We start from the raw sequence: 6,412 nt of genomic DNA, 5'->3' as shown, positions 1-6,412 counted from the left end.
ACAGATATTTAGTGAGTGAAGAAGTTAGAAGATGAGATCAGTATTCCTTTGAGAAAGTGAGATACAAATCTTGAGCAAATTGTTAATACATCAGGTCCTCCACCTGGTCATATGTACTATTTTTGGATATGGCTCCTCTAAAATGATGAGTGCTCCTCAGAGAATATGATGCAGAATTATAACTATTGAATTGAAATCAATGGTTAAGACTATAATTTAACTACTTCATAGTTCGTTCGTTTTGAGTACAGTATAAGCCCAGATTGATGAAACAACTGGAGATGGTGTGCAAGAGGTTGATGGAGGAATAAAACTTAGGTTGTGGACCGAGTCTGCAAGGGGTCGTACCTGTGGTCGAGTTTATGGTACAACAGACTTGTCTGTCAACCTTCGGCGTGGGTGCACATCATTTACTCAAAAATTTCAAGATCATCATGGTGCCATGTATGAGATGTCTATTAGCCACGCAATGTGGTCTAGGGTGACGAGCCTTTCCTCGGAAAATTTTACGGGTTGCGTGTGAAAAAAGTTAATATCACAACTTCGGGGGATGTATTGGATTAGGATCCTAAGAGATTTTAAATGCGGTCCAGCGATTGCGATTAAACATCATAAGAGCACCGCTTCCAATTGCGACTACCAACAACACATATCGATTGCGATTGCGTTTCTCATGTTTCTGCAATTGCAGTTAGTATGTTTCTATGATTACGATTAACAACACCAAAACGCGATTGCGATTAAAATTTCTTTTCTTCTGATATTGCGATTACCGAAACACAAAACGCGATTGCTGTTAAAAAGTCTTGCGATTGCGATTGACAAAAACAAAATGCTATTGCGATGAAAAAGCCCTTCTTCTGCGATTGTGATACTAATGCCTTTTTGTGATACCATGCGATACCAGTAGAATACAGACGCGATTGTGATTAAAATTAGATTATAAACGCCTTTGTCATGCTTCATACCAGTTTGTGATTGCGATAGCAGTGATTGGCACAAACGTAATTGCTTAACAAGGGTTTTTGGTTTTTATCGCTCTTTCATATCTTCTTAGGCGGTGATTGCTTCTGACAAGTTTTCTATTTTGTTTGATTAAGGCTTCAGGGTGCTGAAGGTTTTCTCTCCATTGTTGTGAGAGCTTTGTGTTTCTCTTCCCGTAAGAGTTGATGTTTTCTTTCAAGCGTGGTACGATGACAGAGATGAATTTGGAAGACTTATCGTTGAGTGATGATGAGGGACTGAGTTTTGACATTGAGGAGGAAGAGAGTTCTGAACATGATCCTCGACTATGTTTGGTCGGACGTTTTCTTGTCAACCGTCATGTTCGACTTAAAGAGATGAAGATACGGATGTCTGAGGTGTGGCGACCGGTGAAGGGGGTGGCGGTGAAGGAAGCGCAACCAGGGCTATTCTTGTTCCAATTCTTTCACAAACTGGATATGGAGGAGGTATTGAAGGGCGGTCCGTGGACATATGACAATCATTCTTTGGTTCTGGAAAGATTGCGAATAGGGGTGCCGTTGAAGGATATACAGTTAAACTATATGAATCTCTGGGTTAGGGTTTACAATTTGCCAACTGGTATGATGAAGGAGAAAGTTGGAATGGGGTTAGGGAACTATATTGAAGAGTTTTTGGAGTATGATGGAAATAACAATTCTAGCTTCTGGCGTGAGTATATGAGATTGAAGGTGCGATTTGATATCAGACAGCCATTAAAGATAGGGAAGAAGATCAAGGCGAATGGGGGAGAATGGTGTGTGGTGAATTTTAAGTATGAAAAGTTAGGAACCTTCTGTTATGTGTGGGGTGTTAGGGCATAGCGAGAACAAATGTGAGGTTAGGTTCTCTCAGCCAGATGTTGCGATTCCAAAACGGTGGTCAAACACCATTAGGGCATATCCATGGAAGCCAGGTGGGAGGGCGTCATCACAGTGGTTGCGGGAGGATGGGGGTTATAAGGTTGATGTGGAGAAGGATGGAGAGAAGAGGGCCAAAACAGATGAACAATTTGAGTCTAGTAGGCAGCAGGCATCTCCGACTTCTATGGAGAGGGTGACCACGTGTCAAGTATTGGTGGGCAAGCAGATTGGTTCTATGATTGTGTCAGGCGGGACCAACAGTGGTTGGAATGAGTTAAGGCATGAAAATGCTCCTTTACTAACGTTCAACAAAGATATGAGGCCAAGTACATCATGTTCAACCATTGCCTCGACTATTGATAATCACAACCAGGTGCACAATACTAGTGAGAAGGAAGAAAATGCAAATATGGAATATCAATTTCAGAGAAAGCGTATGCGATAGGACAAACAACATTTTGTTGAGGATTCCATAAATCAGGCTAACAAGCATTTTTTATCGGCACGTCCTGGCAGCCAGGACTGCCGGGACCAATGATTATTTTGAGTTGGAACTGTCGGGGTTTGGGCAGCCCGAGTGCAGTTCCAAATCTTCGAAACCTGGCCCGAGGACACAAACCAGACATTCTTTTCCTATCTGAAACATTGGCTACTACTCGAAGTATGGAAAATATCCGTGTCATGTTGGGATATGATTCATGTCTAGCAGTTGATGTGGAAGGCAGAAGCGGTGGACTGGCAGTGTTTTGGAAAAATGTTTCTAATTGTCGTGTGTTAAATTACTCTCGAAATTTCATTAATCTGATTATGGAGGATAAAGACGCTGGTGATTGGAGATTAACTTGTTATTATGGCTTTCCTGAACGTGCCCGTCGGCGTGATGCTTGGGATTTACTTCGGGAGTTGCGGGATATGTCATCTTTTCCGTGGTGTATCATTGGGGACTTTAATGATTTATTGTCTCAACAAGACAAAGCTGGTATTCATCCTCATCCTAATTGGTTGTGTATGGGCTTTCGTGAAGCGGTTGATGATTGTGCCTTATCCGATATTAAATTGCATGGTCACCCATTTACATGGATCAAGAGTCCGGGTACCAATCGAGTGCTGGAAGAAAGATTGGATATGGCTATGGGAAACTCCGAATGGCTGCAACGTTTTCCAGAAGTCAAACTTACAAACTTGCTTACTTCTCACTCAGATCACACTCCAATACTGCTTGATATTATACCTACGGTTCGCCAGAGATATAATTATTCTTTTAAATTTGAAAACAGTTGGCTCCTAGACGACGATATTGAGGAGGTGGTGGTGGATGGTTGGGGTGGTACTATGGGGATGGATCTCAGCGATAGAGTTGTGAATTGTTCTACGAAGTTGCAAAGTTGGGGTAGGAGGAATAGAGTTCGGTTTAAGGAAAAAATTAATCAATGTGTCCGTATTTTAGAGGAACTTCGTGCCCATCCAAATGGTATGATGCGTACGCAATATGTCGCAACCCAAGAGAAGCATGCTCGACTTCTTGTACAAGAGGAGGCCTTTTGGAAGCAGAGAGCGAAAATGCATTGGTTGAAGGAAGGGGACATGAATACAAAGTTCTTTCATACATCTGCAGTAGCCCGCGGCAAAGTGAAGAAGGTTAGTAAGTTACGCACGGATGATGGGAGGATTGCTACGTCGCAAGAGGATATGTGTATTGTGGCACAAGGTTATTTTGAGCAACTATTTGCTGCGAATGCGGGTGTTCAGGAACCGGTGTTGGATTTGATGAGCCAGTGTGTTTCGATGGACGACAATATAATGCTTACATCACCTATTACAAAAGAAGAATTGCGCCAAGCCCTTTTTCAGATGCAACCGGACAAGTCCCCAGGTCCAGATGGTTTTAATCCAGCATTTTATCAGAGATTCTGGCATGTGTGTGGTGATGATATTTTTCAGGCAGCGACTTCTTGGTTGGATCGTGGTTACTTCCCTTCAAACCTTACAGAAACAAATATTTGTTTGATCCCGAAGTGCGAAGAACCGGATAATATGAAGGATCTTAGGCCTATATCTCTTTGTAATGTGTTGTATAAGATGGTGTCGAAGTTGCTCGCTAATCGACTGAAATGGTGTTTGGATAAATGTGTGTCAGAGGAACAGTCAGCGTTTGTCGAGGGCCGCTCTATACTTGACAATGCGCTAATAGCTACCGAGATAATCCACTCAATGAAGAGGAAGACAAAGGGATGGAGAGGGGAATTGGCTCTCAAGATTGATATTAGCAAGGCTTATGATAGAGTGGATTGGGGATTCCTTCATGGTGTACTTATGCGAATGGGATTCAGTGAGAAATGGATCAAGTGGATGATGATGTGTGTTAGCTCTGTTACTTATTCCGTGCTTATGAACTTTGACAGGGTGGGCCTATTGTACATGGTCGAGGGTTGCGCCAGGGTGACCCATTATCACCATATTTATTCATATTGGTGGCTGAGGGCCTTTCGACTCTAATACATAAGGCGATTAATAGAGGTGATATTCATGGGGTACAAGTATGTCACGGCGCACCAGTGGTGTCCCATCTGTTGTTTGCAGACGATTGTTTCTTGTTTTGCAGGGCCAATGTGGTGGAAGCACAACGTTTACTCATTATTCTTAAAACTTATGAGGCAGCATCTGGACAAGAAATTAACTTATCAAAGTCTGAGGTGTTTTTCAGTCGCAATATGAGTGGGGCAGCACAGGAGGATTTGTCACGCATTATTGGTGTTCGACATGTGATGGGTACTGGAAAGTATTTGGGATTACCTTTGATGATTGGTAGAGATAAGAGGTCCGTCTTTTCTTTTATCAAATATCGTATCTGGAAACGAATAAATGCATGGAAGGGACGAGCATTATCGAAGGCGGGTAAGGAAGTTATTATCAAATATGTGTTACAATCTATTCCTTCATACATAATGAGTATTTATCTTCTACCGAATTCAGTTATAGATGATATTGAGAAGATGATCAATGCATTTTGGTGGGGAGGAAGGAGTAATAACCGCGGGATTAAATGGATGGCATGGGAACGCGTGGCATGCCCCAAAGAATTTGGTGGAATGGGGTTTAGGAATTTCAAAGCTTTTAATCTCGCTATGGTAGCTAAGCAAGGATGGAGTTTTCTGTCTAAACCTGAATCTTTCGTTGCTAGAGTTTTTAAATCGAGGTACTTTCCCCGTTCTTCACTTTTGGGTGCTAAACTCGGTAATAACCTGAGCTTTGCTTGGCGGAGTATTTGGAATTCGCGTCAGTTACTTTTATATGGATTTAGGTGGACAGTTGGAAATGGGCAGCAGGTCAGCGTGATGAATGATCCATGGGTTCGAGGTGTTCAAGGTAGCTGGATTCAATCCCCACAAATCCAAGGTGTGCATAATTTGAGTGTGTCTGATTTGATAGCTGTCGAGGAACGAGTTTAGGATATTGATAAGATTGAATCTCTGTTTCCAGATGATATGGTACAAGCTATTCTCGACACACCTCTGTTTGCAGAAGTTCAGAATGATAAAATAGTGTGGATAATGGAACGTAACGGGAGGTATACTGTTAAGACTGGTTATAAACTAGCTATGATGGAGTTGCTACATACTGATCGATTTCATGTTGAAGGAGAGTGGCATAGAATCTGGAAGGTGAATTCCCCTCATAAAGCTCGTAATTTGTTATGGAGGATTTGCAGAGAGTGTGTTCCGACGCGTCTCCGGTTACAATCACGGCATGTACAATGTGAGATGAAATGCCCCTGGTGTGATACGGCTATTGAGGATGATTGGCATGCTTTTGTGGGTTGTACGGTGGCGCGTGAGAGTTGGTATTGGGCAGGGCTTTTGACTGTGCTGCAACCACGAGTTGGAACTGTGAGCAGTTTGGCAGATTTTGTTTTTGATATATGTCTTTCAGAAAGCCGAGACATTGCTGGTCGGGTGGCTTTACTTCTTTGGCAAATTTGGGCTGCACGTAATGATGTCATTTGGAATGACGCTCATCATACTTCAATGAGCATTGGGAGGACAGCACTAGATGCATGGCAACAATGGCAAGAGGTTCATAAACAGCCCTCACCATCAGTTGTGCAACACGGGCAAAATAAAGTGCAAAGTAACAGCTCAGTTTGGGAGAAACCGAGCGAGACATGGTTGAAGTGCAATGTGGATGCCGCGTTCCATGACCGTAACCATACTATATCTTTTGCGTGTTGTGTTAGAGACTCCCGCGGGCAATTTATCCGGGCTCAATCGAAATGGCAACGGGCAAATATGACAGTATTGGAGGGGGAGGCAGTAGCCTTACTCGAGGCCATTCACTTTGCTGATATGAATAGATGGAACCAGGTTGTATTCGAGTCCGACTCATCTACTCTAGTGCAAGCTTTATCGTTTCCATGCCATGGTGATTCGGAATTTTATGCTATTGTGTCTAGTATTATTTATCAGTTATCTTTACATTCCAACTTCAAGGTGAAGTTTGTTAGGAGACAAGCGAACATGGTTGCTCATGCTTTAGCTAGGGCGGCCTGT

General features: G+C 42.7%; 1 pseudogene; it reads left to right on the top strand.

Annotated features, from left to right (window-relative positions):
* The first annotated feature begins 1,193 nt into the window (after positions 1–1,193).
* Positions 1,194–2,310, top strand: LOC146924451 (uncharacterized; annotated as a pseudogene).
* Positions 2,311–6,412: the final 4,102 nt, after the last annotated feature.

The sequence above is a fragment of the Medicago sativa genome, chromosome 5 (genome assembly GCF_051527215.1).
Source record: "Medicago sativa cultivar Bolivia chromosome 5, Bolivia_mono, whole genome shotgun sequence".
NCBI classification, from domain to species: Eukaryota; Viridiplantae; Streptophyta; class Magnoliopsida; order Fabales; family Fabaceae; genus Medicago; species Medicago sativa.
This window is presented reverse-complemented; position numbering and strand designations above follow the sequence as displayed.